This window comes from Trachypithecus francoisi, unplaced genomic scaffold (assembly GCF_009764315.1).
Source record: "Trachypithecus francoisi isolate TF-2019V2 unplaced genomic scaffold, Tfra_2.0 Lachesis_group1, whole genome shotgun sequence".
Taxonomy (NCBI): Eukaryota; Metazoa; Chordata; class Mammalia; order Primates; family Cercopithecidae; genus Trachypithecus; species Trachypithecus francoisi.
In genome coordinates, this window is record NW_022681454.1 from 28,332,513 (window position 1) to 28,347,738 (window position 15,226).

Genomic DNA, 15,226 nt, shown 5'->3' on the forward strand with positions numbered 1-15,226 from the left:
AGATCGAGATCATCCTGACTAACATGGTGAAACCCCATCTCTATTAAAAATACAAAAAAATTAGCTTGGCATGGTGGCGGGCGCCTGTATTCCCAGCTGCTCGGGAGGCGGAGGTGGGAGAATGGCGTGAACTCGGGAGGCCTGCAGTGTGCCGAGATTGTGCTGGTGCACTCCTACTACAGCTATCTGAACTTTAACTAACCTGACAAAAACAAGCAATGGGGAAAGGATTCCCTACTCAGTAAGTGTTGCTGCAATGACCGGCTAGCCATATGCAGAAAATAAATTAAAATTGGACCCCATTCTTACACCACATACAAAAATTAACGGTGGATAGATTAAATACTTAAATGTAAAACCCAAAACTGTAAAACCCCATGAAGACAACCTAGGCAATACCATTCAGGACATGAGCATGGGCAAAGATTTCAAGATGAAGATGCCAAAAGCAATTGCTAATAAAGGTAAAATTGACAAATGGGATATAATTAAAGTAAAGAGCTTCTGAATAGAGAAATAAACTATAAACAGAGTAAACAGACAACCTACAGAACTGGAAAAAAATTTTGCAAGCTATGCATCTAACAAAGCCCTAATATCCAGGATCTACATGGAATGTAAACACATTTACAAGAAAAAAAAAAAAATTCCATAAAATGTAGGCAAAGGACATCAACAGACCCATCTTAAAAGAAGACATCCTGGCCAATATGGTGAAACCTCAACTTTACTATGGTAAATACAAAAATTAACTAGGCATGGTGGCACATGCCTGTAGTTCTAGCTACTCAGGTGGCTGAGGCAGGAGAATCGCTTGAACCCTGGAGGCAGAGGCTGCAGTGAGCCAAGATCATGCCACTGCACTCCAGCCTGGTGGCAGAGCAAGACTCCGTCTCAAAATAAATAAATAAATAAATAAATAAATAAATAAATAAAAATAATAAAAGACATACATGTGAGCAACAATCATATGAAAAAAAAACCCTCAATATCAGTGATCATTAGAGAAATGCAAGCCAGAACCATGAGGAGATACCATCTCATGCCAGTCAGTATGGCTATTATGAAAAAGTCAAAAAATAACATATGTTGGCATGGTTATGGAAAAAACAAATGCTTATGCACTGTTGTTGGTGGGAGTGTAAATTAATTCAACCATTGTGGAAGACAATGTGGCAATTCCTCAAAGACCTAAAGATGGAAATACCATTTAAACCAACAATCCCATTACTGGGTAGGTACTCAAAGAAATATAAATCATTGTATTATAAAGACATATGCATAAATAGTTCATTGCAACACTATTTACAATAGCAACAACATGGAATCAACCTAAATGCCCATCAATGACAGACTGGATAGGCTGGATGTGATGGCTCACGCCTGTAATCCCAGGACTTTGGGAGGCTGAGACTGGTGGATTGCCTGAGATCAGGGGTTCAAGACCAACCTGACCAATATGGTGAAACCCCGTCTCTACTAAAAATACAAAAATGAGCCAGGAATGGTGGCGGGCACCTGTAGTCCTAGCTAGGATGTGGTGGCATGCTCCTGTAGTCCCAGCTACTCGGAGGCTGAGGCAGGAGAATTGCTTGAACCCGGCATGTGGAGGTTGCAGAGTGAGCTGAGATGGCGCCACTGCACTCCAACCTGGGCAGCAGAGGAACACTTCGTCTCAAAAAAAAAAAAAAAGACTGGATGAAAAAAATGTAATATTTATACACCACGGACTACTACTGCAGCGTAAAGAAGAATGAGATCATGTCATTTGCAGATGCATGGGTGGAACTGGAGGTCATTGTCCTTAGAAAACTAACATGGGAGCAGGAAAACAAACACTATATGTTCTCACTTACAAGTGGGAGCTAAATGATGAGAAAACATGGACACAAAGAGTGGAAACAACACACACTGGGGCCTACTGGAGGGTTGAGGGTAGGAGAACGAAGAGGATCAGGAAAAATAACTAATGGGTAGTAGCTTAATATTTGAGTGATGAAATAATCTGCCCACAAACTTTCATTGCACAAGCTTACCTATGTAATAAATCTGCACATGTACCCCTGAACTTAAAACAAAAGTTAAAATCAATGTCAGATACTGGGAACTGACAGAATGCCTTGTACCTCTGGATACACGTGGAGGATATTTTAGAGCCCCTTTGGAAAGAATGCAGGGTTTGGCATGCTACTTAATGATTCCTTGTTTGGCAATACCGTGAGCAACTTTTTATAATATGTGAAGTCCCACTCTTGAACATTCTGTTGACCATGATTTTAATTTACCTTTTTTTTTCTAGCTTTAAAAATAGTGAATGAGGTTGAGGGTTCAGCAGCATTTATATCTGGTAAGATAAACTAAGTGCCTTCCCTGTTTAAATACATTTATTTATTCATTTATTAAATAAATATCTACTCATGACTGACTGTGGTTCAGTTACTTTTTTAGACTTTGGAAATCTTCTGTCTCAAAATTTTTAGTCAGATTTTAACCTGAAGTAAAATTTTTGTGATGCCTTCTACAATGATTAAAAAGAACAGACAAGGCCGGGCGCGGTGGCTCAAGCCTGTAATCCCAGCACTTTGGGAGGCCGAGACGGGCGGATCATGAGGTCAGGAGATCGAGACCATCCTGGCTAACACGGTGAAACCCCGTCTCTACTAAAAATACAAAAACTAGCCGGGCGAGGTGGCGGGCGCCTGTAGTCCCAGCTACTCGGGAGGCTGAGGCAGGAGAATGGCGTAAACCCGGGAGGCGGAGCTTGCAGTGAGCTGAGATCCGGCCACTGCCCTCCAGTCCGGGTGACAGAGCGAGACTCCGCCTCAAAATAAATAAATAAATAAATAAATACATAAAAAATAAAAAATAAAAAAAAAAAGAACAGACAAAATCCATAAGAGCTTAAAATCTAATTGGACAAACATACCATAAATAATTACACATATAAAAGTATAAACTATAATAAGTGCTATGTAATAACAATTCTAGGTGCCAAAATTGTCACTAAATTTTTGAATTTCAATTGGGTCCAAAGCCATTCAGTAAGGTTCTGTATTTTCCAGCAACTCTTGTAGATAAATGAGGATAGGAGTTGAGTTTTATTCAATGGGAGATTTTTATTTAACCCAACATATTGTGGGCCTAACCTATACCCTAACTTTGAAGCTAAGAAGTCCTGTAGATTAAAGTTTCACACACACACACACACACACACACACACAAACACACACACACTTTAAGCCATAGATTCTGTTTTTTTCTTTTTCTTTTATCTTTTTTTTTTTTTTTTGAGACGGAGTCTCACTCTGTCACCCAGGCTGGAGTGCAGTGGCGCGATCTCAGATCACTGCAAGTTCTGCCTCCTGGGTTCACGCCATTATCCTGCTTCAGCCTCCCGAGTAGCTGGGACTACAGGCGCCCACCACCATGCCTGGCTAATTTTTTTTTTTGTATTTTTAGTAAAGACGGGGTTTCACCCTGTTAGCCAGGATGGTCTTGATCTCCTGACCTCATGATCTGCCTGCTTCGGCCTCCCAAAGTGCTAGGATTACAGGAGTGAGCCACCACGCTCGGCCTGTTTTTTCTTTTTCTAACACTGATTCTCTTTGGACACGGATTCTCTTTTGTATGTTGTTTTTGTTATTCATTAATAGTTATTTATAACAATCTATCCTACAGATATAATTTTAAAAATCAGGATAATGTTAAGAGTATTGGTGAACTAATGACATATAATTTAAAAATATTTAATGGCTATATATTAATGTTAAAATTTAAATATAAATGTAGCTATGGCTTTTGGATAGATATTTGAGAGATTATAAACTGGAATACCACAAATATTACCAAACATTACACTTATCGAGTGTATTAAAGTAAATATCATATAAATTTCCTGCTATTGTAGTTGAAATGGACTTTAATTCCACTTCTCTTGTGATAATTTATTTCTTTACTCCTTTCAGGATGTCTGGCCAGCTGTCTTGGACATCTAACGTCACGAGAAGCTAATGGAAAACCTCATTTTTATAGGAACTCTGGGTAACTCTTTTCTTGAAAATAAATGGTAGATACTGGGAACTGACAGAATGCCTGATACCAAATCAAGTATTGTATTATATATATAATCCCTTGTATCTCCTAGAACAATAAGTGTTTTTGAAACAGAATATGATGGTGAATATTAAAATGTTAGATGGACATATTTATAAACATAGAAGACTCCTTTCTAGAATTCTCCATAATCTGGGACTAAATTGCAAGGGGTCTTTTCCGAGTTAATTCACTCACTTATTCAACTTATTTTTCTTTTTAGGATTTTACTATATCTAACATGTATGGTAAGATACTAGACATATTTTTAAAAACTTTAATGAAGATTTGAAAATACATTCACAAAGATACAACCTCTCAAGACATTTGAGAAATCTTATTTGCAAAATCTGTTTATGAAGAATCTTCATATAGAGAAAACAGGCAAATAAATAGGAACTAATCCTAAAACATAATAATTTTGTAATGCAGGAAGTTTATGATGTTCTGGGAATATCTAGTAAGAATATTTGACTTAGCATAGAGCTTTCATGGATATATCTAGAAGAAAATTACCCTTAACAACTAAAAGATAATTAGGAGTTATGAAAGGAGGAAAAGAAAGAGAACTCCAGAGCTGGGAGCAGTGTCTCAGGCCTGTAGTCCCAGCACTTTGGGAGGCCTACGCGGGCAGATCATCTGAGGTCGGGAGTTCAAGATCAGCCTGACCAACATGGAGAAACCCCGTCTCTACTAAAACTACAAATAAAATTAGCCGGGCATGGTGGCGCATGCCTGTAATCCCAGCTACTCCGAAGGATGAGGCAGGAGAAATGCTTGAACCCGGGAGGCAGAGGTTGCAGTGAACCGAGATCACGCCATTGCACTCCAGCCTGAGCAACAAGAGCGAAACTCCATCTCAAAACAAAACAAAAAAACAGAACTCCAGGAAGAAATATCAATTTTTAACAACAACAACTAGATAACAATATCAAAGAACCCTGAAGTTGGGAGAGAAAACACGACAAAATAAAGAAAAAGAGCAGCATGTGGCTAACGTATTAAGTAGAATATTGGAAGACCCTAAATAGTTAAGCTTGAAGTCACATTGAAAAGAATCTTGCAAGACATGTTAAGAACTTCAAGTATTTTTCTGAAGACAAGAGACAGGGTTTATTTTAAGGATCACAAGGATCTTCAGTGAGAAGTTCAAGAGCAGGGAAGAGATAGATAGGCTTTTCTTAGATCAAGTAAATATCAGGGTGACCTACTAGCCTAAGAAAATAGTGGTAAAGATGAGGAATGAGGATATTCAACACCTATTTAGGAGATAAAATGATGAGGGTTTGATGATTTATTGCATGTGAACACTGAAAAAGAAGGAAGAGTTTCTGTCAATTTAATAATTTTGGTTAGTTCTGTAGAGAGGAAGAAATAATTTCAAATATTTTAATGTTTTAAATATTTGTTTCCAGATGTTTTGAAATAGTGATATGAAGATGCTGAATAGAAACATGGATATGCAACTCTAGATCTCAAGAAAATGTTATGAACTAAATTTTAAATTTGGAAATAACATATATATTATAATTGAAACCAAAGTACTGGGTAGGGTAACATTCAGGACAATTGCATAGTTGCAAACAATGAAAGCCTAAATTTGAGTCCCTGTCATTTCCAATATTTAAAAATTTGTTTGAGGATTATAAGAAGCAAGCAAAAGAGATGGAAAAAGAGAGCACAAGATGAAAGAGAAAACCTGGGTAATCTCATGGAATCCAATAGTAGCTATCCCTTTTGCAGTCTCTGCCAAGGTCACAATCTTTTTTTATTCTCTAACACCCAAGTTGATGGGACACAAACACAATAATACGGGTAAATATTTTCATAATTTCCATCAGAAATTGCAACAAGGATGAGGAAAAAAAAAAAGCCTTAGGTAGAAAATAGTCAATGTATTGAACTCTCCTGGGAGGGAAAAATAAAAAAGGAAAGAATTTAAAAGGGCTCATTTGATTTAGTACAAAAGCAACTTGGATATTTTAGTGTAACTTGTTTCAGTAAAGCTGTGTATTAAGGATTAAGTCCATTATCTCATTTTCATGAGAACATCATTTATTTGACACTAACATAATGCTATCATTAGATTCTCCAAGTATTAGTACAGGAAGTGTTACAAAATCTGCTAGCTTGGTTGAAAGAGCCCATCCAGAAAATTCCGGGGCTACTGGGTAAGAAAGATGTTCTGAGTAATTAGTATGTTATCAGCAAATTATCTGACAAAACAAGAAAAACAACCTGTGATCAATATTTCATAAGCACTTTCCAAAAACATTCTCAATTTTGGGGGTGGAGGAAAAACATCAGATATAGTATTGATAATGGTCGTTTTGGTAATTAATTAATGACAGTCAAATAGCTCTGTTTTCGGTTGCAGACAACTGTCTTCCTCCTATATCTAATTTCTCATATCTCTTTTTTAATTGATCATAAGTTCTTCTTCTCTAATGTTTTGTTCTTACTAATATTCCTACTTTTTTCTCTTTTATCTGTGTTTAACATAGTATATGGAACGAGAGGAAGGTAGAGCAATGACCTATAGAAGTTACATGATCATATTTTTTGGAATCATAGTTCTGGAAAATACACTTTTTCATCATCTTTACTAAGATATGATATGCATACTATGCACTGTAAAATGTTCTTAATTAAAGTAGAATTCAGTGTCTTTGTACATACTCATAAAGATAGATAAATCAATCTCCATTATCACAATCAATTTTAGAACATTTTATTTCACCATAAAGAAGCCGCATATCTCTTTACCAATAATTCCTCACTCTATTTCCCCCTAACACTTGGAAAACCATCAATTTATGTCTCTATAGATTCACCTTTTCCAGATACTGTATATATATGAAATCATACACTATACGGGATATTAGACTGCATTCTTTAACTTTGCATACTATTTTCAAGGCTCATCCATGTTGTAGTTGTGCATTTATACTTCCCTTATTTTATTATTGATTATACTCTATTGTAAGTCTGCACCACATTTTAGTTATCTCATATATCCATTCTTCAGGTAATGGGCATTTGGATTGTTTTCAGTTTTGGATATTATGAATGATACTGCTCTGAACATTAGTGTACAAGCTTTTGTGTAGATTATCTTATCATTTCTCTTGAATATGTATGTATTAATGAAATTGCTAGGTCAAATAGCAACCGTATGTTTGACACATTGAAGAAACAGACTAAACTGATTTTGTGTGTGTGTGTGACTGCACCATTTTACATCCTAGCAGGAATATACTGGTGTCCAATTTCTCCATGTCTTTGCCTTCAGTTATCTGTCTTTTTTGATTATATCCATTCTAGTGTGTATGAGTGTGTGAATCTAGGATTCCAATTGTTGTTCAGATTTACATAGCTCTACTGGATAATAGTATTGAACATTTCTGTGTGTGTGTTTGTGTTATTGGTCATTTATATACTTTATTTTGAGACATGTATAAGGACATTCTTTACCTATTTTTACATTGTATTAATTAAATTCTTTACCTATGTTTACATTATAGCTTTATTATTGAATCATAAGAGTTCTTTATATATTCTGGATATAATCCCTTATTGGATATAGTATTTGAAAATACATAAATACATTCTTCCATTATGTGCTTTGTGTGTTAAATTCTTGATGGTATTGTTTGCACTGCAAAAGTTGAGATTTTTTATTTTTATTAAGTCCACTTTGTATATTTCTTGTTTTCTTTTGTACTTTTAGTATTGTATCTAGTAAACGCTCACTAACTCCAGTCAAGATTTACTTCTATGACTTCATATAAGAGTTTTATAGTTTTTATTCATACAATACTTCTATTGTTCATTTTGAATTAATTTTTGTGTGTGGTGTATGTAGAGTGTCCATGGCATCCTTATTGGAAATCAGTTAACCAAAAGTATAAGGGTTTATTTCTAGACTCTAAATTCTGTCCATTTGTCCATGTCTATCCTTATGCCAGTACCATACCATTACTATAGCTTTGTAATACATTTGAAATTGGGAAGTATAATTCCTCTATCTTTATTTGCTTTTAAAGATTCTTTTGGCTGTTCTTGGTTCCTTGCATTTCTATATGAATTTAGAAACTTGACAGTTTCTGCAAATATGCCAGTTGAGATTTTGATAGGGCTTGAGTTGAATGTGTCGATTAATTTGAGGAGATTTGCTATTTTTTGGCAATATTTTTATGTAGAGTTGGTGAGAAGGCAAGGGTGGGATAAATACTGGGATTCTGTCTTTTCCAGTGAGAAACTATTACCCTAGATTGGGCTTTCTGTGGAGAGAGCCCTCTGATTTGTTGGGTGAACTCTTTCATAGTAAAGCTTCCATCTAACTGACCTAAGGGAATAATAAGAATTGGATTATGGTCAAATGTCCCAAACTTTTACTATTTCTGAGGTTTAGTAAAATTATCATGAGTGATTGTTTCTCCATTTGTTGTATATCCTTATGACAATTTACTGAAGTATACTTTAAATGATTGTTTTGTTTGTTTGGATTTTACTTTGTTTTCATTTTGTGATTTTCATCTATTATGGTTGTTTCCACTGATGAGTTAGTGTGCAGAGCACCTCTAGCCGCCATACTCAGAACAAAATAAGAGCTAGTAGTTGCCCTACATGATAAGGACTGAAACCAGGGTAGAGCCTTTTAAAGAGTAAATAAAACATCAAAAAGTAAAATTAGCAAATATATACAGTTGTAGCAGTTAGCAACAGTTATAGGAGCATAAGGAGTTCAGTATGGTTTCTGTTTAATTTCATTTTACATGGGAGAAACTAAAGCATGTTTAAATTATAAGAAACATCTAGATACGAGACAGGTTTAAGTAAGTTCATAAGTTAGCAGCTGAAAGTTGAAGAGGTGGTAAGCTAACAACTTCAGTTTTTTTTTCTGTGAATTATGAGACATGATTATCTGCTGAGAGCTGGAGGAGAAAATGTGTCAGTGTTTGGAGGGTGAACTGTAGAAAAGGTTTGAAATTGTTGGTGTGATGAATGGACCACAACCTACCAGGAAAATGTAGTAGACTGGAAGGTAGTTTTGGAGGTACAACTGAGGTTGATGGGCATGGATTTAGAATAACACTGATTTAAATATTTTATCTGCAAGCCTGGAACTAATTGCCTGTCATTTTCTGGAAACATTTTGAACGTTTGAATGGGATTTGATCACAGGTTTAGTATACTGAAAGGATTTGTTTTTCTTCTATTATTGAAAAGAAACAACTTTACCTAAGTATTCCTTGCTCCTAGTTGCAGCATTACATTAGGCCATTTCTACATAAATTTCCAGGTGGATTTATGAAGTGTAGACCTAGTGTGGGGGATCATAAGTAGGTCACGCATAGGGCAACTTTCATTTCATTCCTCTAGCACCTTTGGTAACATTAAAAGCACCAATGTAATCTTGTTCCCTGATCCAGCTGTAAATGTTCAACATAAAAACATTTGAGCTTGCTCACAGGAATTGTTCTGGATGTCTGTGGAATTATAACAGTCACTAGAGGAAATATTTTTACTTACTGCCTCTCTTCCCTTGTACTAAAGAATCAAATTAGTGACCACAGCTACCCTCCTTGTCATGACTGACACGTAAGAGGAGCTGTCTGGCAGTTGACAATTAACAAACTGCATTTTTTTTCTTTTTCCTGGGGGCATTAGGGACATGATATTTCTCTGTTATTTTCACTAATTAGAAGTGGGTAAATTTCCTAAGACCCTGTGATTGGATTCAGTTTGGATAAGGTTTATCTGGTTGTCAAATTGATACATTATACGAAATGAGTCAGAGCCGTCTATGTCTTTACACCTAACTGAATTAGCGCTTCTCTTGCATCTAATGATCCCAGCCTGTCTTCTTTATTCTGTCATGAATTGACTCATTATAATCCACTTTGGGTAGTTCTGCTCTAACCTCTGACCTATCTTTCAAATCCCACTTTATACCTTAATTTTTCTGTCTTATGGGCAATAAATGGTGTGTAGGTTGGAAGCAACTTAAAATAAGAATGACTTGAGGCTCCAGTCATCCTAAAAATGAGATTGTTCTGAGACAGAAACTAACAACCTAATGATGTATTAGATCAGTCAGATGCAAATTCTTCTTAATGTAACAGAATAACTTCTGAGAGGGAGCTTTGACTTATTGACACATCTAAATAAAAATCTGTAGGTTAAAAGGGATTTGGAGGGGAAGAAGGGGATCAAGTAAATGATTTGAACAGCTGAAGAAGTATTAGGCCATTGAAATTTGAGGAAACATTTTGGAGATTCTGGTAATATTCCTAATGTCTACTAGCATTTATGTATTGCTTATGTTGCAGCTCAGAAAATGATACCCCAAAGTAAAGCCTCAAGATCAGCCTCAAAAGTAGATACTCTCTGACCTTCTCTCGATCCTCTGTATTCCAGCCTCATTCTCTCACAGAGGTTAACCAGAGAAACTGGACTCCCACTTCTCCAAGGCAGGTCAGAGAAACTGGAACTCCATTTCTCCAAAGTCAACCGTAAAACCTAAAAATATGACTGTGACTTCCCTCCACCTCTTTGTGTAAGACCTGGCCATAAAGAAATTCTCTGACCTACCATCTCTGATAGTAGGGTCCTAAGACCCCTATGCCAGAAAGGGTCATGTGACATACCCCGTAGAAAGTAAATGCTGCACAGAGAGGCCAAGAAGAATCTGAACAAACAGACCTTTCTGGCTTTCCCCGCTCAGTCTATTTCCATCAGCTCATACGCTTTTTGTCCAATCACATCTCCACAAGGCTGACACTGCTTCATCAAACCTAAGTGTAAAATCAGATAGTTTCTTCTGTGTCTTTGCATCTTTAATGTGAAGGCTCTCAGTCATGTAAAACTGTAATTAAATAAATTTGTTATGCTGTTCTCTTGTTGTTCTGTCTTTCAATAGAGAAGTGTTGGCTGTGACCCCTATAATGTGTGAAAAAAAGTAATACTCTTTTCACCCCTATGAGTGTTTCACCATGTTCTAAAATATTTATGAACATTTTTTTACATGATACAACAGCCCTATGAGGTAAATGATTTTTCTTTTTAATCTTACTGGGCAGATAAGAAAATATAGGCCAAGAGATTTTTAGCAATGGGATCAACTCCAGAATCAGTAAGTGTTGGAAATGAGTTTGAATTCCAGAGGCTATCATACAACCGTTTCTTGAACTTGTTAAGATGAATGGCGGGGAGAAAAAAGAAGACTGTCTCAATATTCTGATCTGGAAAACCAGAGTGGACTTAGATGTGTTTCTTAATTTCCTTAGTTCTGATAAGCATCAAATGAGATTCTTTAATTTCATTTTACATGGGAGAAACTAAAGCATGTTTAAATTATAAGAAACATCTAGATACGAGACAGGTTTAAGTAAGTTCATAAGTTAGCAGCTGAAAGTTGAAGAGGTGGTAAGCTAACAACTTCAGTTTTTTTTCTGTGAATTATGAGACATGATTATCTGCTGAGAGCTGGAGGGGAAAATGTGTCAGTGTTTGGAGGTGAACTGTAGAAAAGGTTTGAAATTGTTGGTGTAGGAAAAGCACTTTGCTCAAATATTGTGTAACTTTAAATCTCAGGAGCTCTTAACTGGAAATTAAGCAAATATGACTCTTCAATACACCTGGAATGCACTAGTTAAATGAGAATGTGTTCTCAAGACCACACTGAAATGTTACAAAAAGGAACATGATTTGAAGATACATGTCAGAGATGTGGTCAGTCCAACAGGCAGTAACAAGAGTCTGAGGAATGTGACATTTGTGATGAATGTCTTGTATGAAAAGAATTGAACAAATATCCACTATCCCAGAGGTGAGTTTGTGAAGCCTGATACTTATTGAGGCCTGGAACTACCATCGCTATTGCCATCAATAGTTCTTCCTGAGAACAAGCTACTTTTCACTTCAGAGTATACTTAATTTACAGGTAACACAACTGTACAGTAGACATATTGATACTTCTCTCTAGGACTGTCAAATAGCCACGCAATGAGCTGTAAATGAATTATTAATATTGTCTGTCAGTGTTTTTATATGTATGATAATTGAGATAATTCTTTTATAATTCTTTATAATTTTCCTTTATAATTCTTTCAACCTGTAACCGTTAAGCTTCACAGAGGTTTAATTAATATTTAAATTTGGGTTACAGTTACTATACTTTGTTTTATTCCATTCCCTGCTAGCTGTTAAATTATTTGAGAGGAACTACCTACTGAGATTATTGGTGGTTATAAATCCAAAGAAAATACTTAGACCCATGCTTTTCCAACTCTTTTTGACTCATGGTACACATGACAATATTTACATGCCACAGGGAATACGTTGCTTAAGATTTCACTACCTTTGGGATAATAATATCGGAGTAGATCAGTAGATTTTGGCTCAGAGTTTGGCAAGCTCTGTGAACCGTAGCAATGTTCACTAAAAACGATGTTTAGTGAGTTAGAATGAGTTAGAAACATAGAAGTCATTATCACAAAGAGATAAAACATATAATGTTTATTTCAATAAAACCGAATACAACTTTGTGTTAAAGTTTCTTTCTACTGATAAAAAAAAAAAAACTTGGTTCAAATTAAATCATTTACTTCTGTCTCAAAAGGTAATCTATGTTGATTGATTTCAGCATATAGCTTAGGAATTAATTTTTGTCATAGCTTTGGTAGAAAGACTACTTAAGGAATATACAACTTTTATGCCCAGAGAAACCTGGCTAACCTCTGATTTTAAGTCTAAACAGGGTTCTGCAAAAGAACATTCATATACCAATAAGTTTTATATAGATATTTAAATATAGTGTGATTCATCAGAAATTATATGAGGGTTTGGGAAAAATTATTTAATGGAGTTTAATTAGCATTAACACTAGGCAATCTTTTGTTCTTTTTTTTTTTTTTGGAGACACTGTCTTTGCTCCGCTGCCCAGGCTGGAGTGCAGTGGTACAATCTCCACTCACTGCACTTCTGCCTCCACTCACTGCACTTCTGACTCCCGGATTCAAGCAATTCTGCTGCTTCAGCTTCCCAAGCAGCTGGTACTACAAGCCCGTGCCACCATACCCAGGTAATTTTTGTATTTTCAGGAGAGACGGAGTTTCTCCACGTTAGCCAGGCTGGTCTCAAACTCCTCATCTCAAGTGATCCATCCACCTCGGCCTCCCAGAGTGTTAGGATTACAGGTGTAATCTGGCCTGTAAACCACACCTGGCCCCTTATTTCTTCTTTTGCACTGCGTGTAGAGGTGCTGGCTGAGCCTTGGGTGCTCACTCTGAAACCATAGACATCAGAAAGGTAAGATAAAATAAATACACATTCATTCATTCATTCATTCATTCATTCTCTCAATAAATACTTTTGGTAGACCTAGTAGGTAACAGTCTAATAGTAACATTTTATTACTAGGTACTATATTATTCTAGATGTGGGAGATTCCTCGGTGGATAAAACAGACAACGATCCTTAGCTACATGAAACTACATTATATTGATGAGAGACGGAAATGAAAAAATAATAAAAAATACATAGTAGGTTAGAGGATGATAGAACCTATAAAACAATGACAAAAAATAATAAATTTTTTTTCAGAGAAAGTGGAGTGGATTTTAGATAGGTTTGCCAGGAAAGACGCACTGAAGAATGACTTTGAGAATGGGCCTGCAGCCATGTGGAAGGAAGCATAGTGATATTAAGGGCCAAAGCCTTTCAGAAAGAGGGAAGAACGGGGGCAAAGAGCCTGAGACAAGGAGGGCTGTGCATGTTTGAGAAACTTTAAGGAGGCCTGTGTATCTGAACAGAGAAAACTTGGGGGAGAGTGAGAGAAACAGTGAGAGAAACAAAGTCAAAGAGTCACAGACATTAAGATTTTGGAAGGTCTTGTAGATCATAGTAAGATACTGACTTTTATAATAATAATTATTTTTTTAATCCCCAAGTTTGAGTGGGATAAAAAGTTTCTGAATGGAGTGAAAAGGGAATTGAGCATAAAAGCAGCTTTATTGGATTTGGGTATCAATGTAATTTTTTTCCGGTTGCTGTTGTGAGGGTTAGGGCAAAGGCATACATTGGAAAACTAGTTAGGAATATCATATGGAAACAATCCAAATGAAATTTGATTGAACTTTGTGGATCTGGGTGGTACAGCAAGACTCATGAAAGGTAGTCAAATTCTGAATATATAATGAAGAGTCATCCTGAAGATTTGCTGTAAGATCTGATATCACGTGGTGAGAGAGAAGCTCTCTAGTCATGTACATCTGCAAGGGCTATGGACTGAATATTATGTCCCCTCCAAATTTATAAGTTGAAATGTTAACCTCTAATGTGAAAAGGCTATGGAGTCAAGTCTTTGGAGGTAATCAGATTATGAGAGTGACCCTCATGAATAGGATTTGTATCCTTATGAAAAGGACCCCAGATAGTTCTCTAGACCTTATGTCATGTGAGGATACAGCAAGACAGTAGTGATCTGCAATCCCAAAGAGTGCCCACACCACAACTGGCCATGCTAGCACCCTGATTTGGACTTTCCAGCCTCCAGAACTGTGATAAATAAATTTTTAGTTTATAAGCCACTCTATCTATGGTATTTTTCTTACAGCTATTTGAAAAAAACTAGGACACTAGATTTCTGCTCTGGCACAGAGAGGTAGAATTTCAGTTAGTTGAGATAAAGAAAAGTATTTAAAAAGCATGACAAAGGAGGGGAAAAACTGGGGGTCAGTTTTGAACATGTCTACTTTGAGATGCCTATTACATACCTAAATATAGATGTCATGGTGGTGGTTGTGCTTTGTTCTGTGATAGTCCGAGGAGAGATCTATGTAGCGACACACATTTGAGAGTCAACATTGTATACAGGTGGCAATTTATAGTGTTGTCAATCAGCATATTTTTTTTTTCAAACAAATTCTCAAATTCTTTTAACTCTGTAAAGAGTTAAGAATTAGGCTTTATGGTATAATGTTGCTTCTATACTAGTCCCCAAGCTGTCTTGCTCTGGATTTATTTTTTTGCAAGATAATAAAACATTCTATTTGTCTAAACTACAGTTTTTTAAGTCTTTGTTGGTAGTATTCACATTCTTAACTTTCCTAACCATAAGATACAGCCA